The sequence below is a fragment of the Diadema antillarum genome, unplaced genomic scaffold (assembly GCF_040938485.1).
Source record: "Diadema antillarum isolate AM-2024a unplaced genomic scaffold, OU_Dant_1.0 seq00000693_RagTag, whole genome shotgun sequence".
NCBI classification, from domain to species: Eukaryota; Metazoa; Echinodermata; class Echinoidea; order Diadematoida; family Diadematidae; genus Diadema; species Diadema antillarum.
Genome location: NW_027271598.1, coordinates 1505209 through 1507642, shown reverse-complemented (window position 1 = coordinate 1507642; position 2434 = coordinate 1505209).

The window sequence follows — 2434 nt, the reverse complement described above, 5'->3', positions numbered from 1 at the left end:
AATCAGAAAATGGTTTCCCTGAAGTATAGATGCATGTTTAGTGAATCATAACCACATATATCATTCACAAATGTCTAAAAACATCGATATTTTGATATTTAAAGTTCATTGACCTCTGGAGGTCATCAGAGGTCAAAGGTAAAAACCTGTCAGTGCTCTGTTGAATCTGGAAATGATTTCTCTGTGGTATAAATGCCTGTTTAGTGCAACATAACCACATATATCATTCGCAAATGTCTAAAAACATCGATTTTCTGATATCTAAAGTACATTGACCTCTGGAGGTCATCAGAGGTCAAATCAGACTTACCTCCCGATCTTAAAATAAATCTTATGGTATGTACTAACACTGGTGAAAGTTTCATGCTTTAGTCAAATTTTGCACAATTCACGTGATTTTGAGGGCTTATCTGCTCTACTAGAGCAACAAAAGAAGCTAGAATCGGCAGAGTAGTATAATATTGGTGCTTTCTCTTCTGTTTTTTTTTTCTTCTTCTTTGAGTTCAGCAAAATGCAGCAAATTTGGCTTTGAGCAAGAAGTGTCATGTAACTTAAATTGTCAAACACGATAACTGCAGGGCTGTTGTTTGAATCTTGCTTTGTTTCATCAAAGGATTGGAGTGTGCAATTACGACGGCATCGCATCAAGTTTACAAATCGTTCTTGTTGCTATGATCATTATCTTTGTCGTTAATATTGTTACTATTACCATTATTTTTGCTATGAACCTTCTTTGTCATTACTTTTCTTCGTTTCACTATCTTAGCAGCCGCATCATCATGATCTCATTGTTTATGTATTTATTCAATAAATTTGATACTTTATTATTTGATTTATTATCTATATTTAATAATATTGACTTAACATGAGGAGCTGTTTTGGTTCTGTGGATAGGACATAAAACCACACACTCTAATCTCGAGGTCTCTGGTTCAAGTCCAGTCTTATATCGCCCTCTGGTAAAGCATTTTATCCTCATTGCCTATTGTTTTTGAGGTATCGTCTGTCCTGTGGTTGCTCGTTTTTATGCATTCAGTTGCCTCCCTAGTGGCCATCTGAAGCATGTCCTAACTCTAAATCAAAACTTCACTCAATGAGAGGGTTGTTCGCTCATCAGTGGATAACTTGGCGTCCCAAAAGATAGCATATGCAATAAAAATGACATAAGTACTGCAGTTTGGTAAAACATAATTATCACGCACCACGCGGTATCCCGGGGTACCGCGTTGTATGGCGCCATCTCGAGTTCGGAAGCTGTATATTCTAAACATTGCAATTATGGCAGCCAAAATTTATATCAATTCAGTCATGTAGCGGAGTTGATGTTTTGACGCTGCTGAGATCGGCTGAGATCATTCTTGTAACAAAATTTTCTTCCATAAAGCACTGAAATTACCTTCACCTAAATTTAATAACCCATGGTACAGCGAAAAAAAAAAAATGTGAACAAATTATACAAAATGACGGGGTTTTGTCTGGTACCCCAAAGTTCCGAAAACCGCAATATATCTTCCTTTCAACTTGTTCAACTTTTTCTCGACAACATAGATGATTGCATGTGTGTCAGGAGTTAGCAAAATTCGGAGTCTAAGAAACAATAGACAAAGTAATGTGATTAACCCACAAAATGTTCAAACGATCGAACTTTCTACCCTTTTTTTCTGCATCTACATGTAGGTGAAACGTTGTTTCCTCTGTTTTGGTCTTCACGTATAGTCTCAAGGACAAATGCCACGGCTTTAATGATTAAATCCTTATGATTCGTATTATGTTCTCCCGAACACAGCTTGATACTTCGGCACGAATAATGCGATTTGTCTGGCAGGTTGCAACGTGCACTTTTAACACGAACTCTTAATGAGCAAACACTGGTTTGTCCATAAATGCAAGAGCAAACATTACCTCCCAGTTCGGCACCGTGATGTTGAACGGGTTGTGCTGGCGGTTAGGAAGACGAGGGGTGAAGAGCAGCTCGCCGGGACGTGAGGGGAACTTGCCCGTGTACCGTCGACCATAGTCGCAGTGGGGTTCCCCCGACGACGTATACGCGGAGCTGAAAATTAATTGGAACGGGAGTGGGAACAGAGAAAGAGTGAAAAAATTTAAAAGAAGTTAAACTATAGGCGTGATCACTGCGATGGCACTCATTGCCCACATTAAGCCTATTCAAGAGCATAAAATCATACGAGCAGAACATCAGAAGTTTCAACATATCGGACACAAAATAAGACAGTTAAAGGGGAAATCTAGTCCAAAACTACGTTAGTCTGATAAAAAAGAGTAAAATCTGACGAGTTCAAGGGTAAAAATTTGCCTGAAATCAGAAGAAAAATAAGTTATGAAATTTTGAAGTTTGCTAATTTCTGGAAAACAGTTCCTGTACAGAAGATATGAGTGAGCTGACCATGTCATAACCATACAATTTTCCATTGAT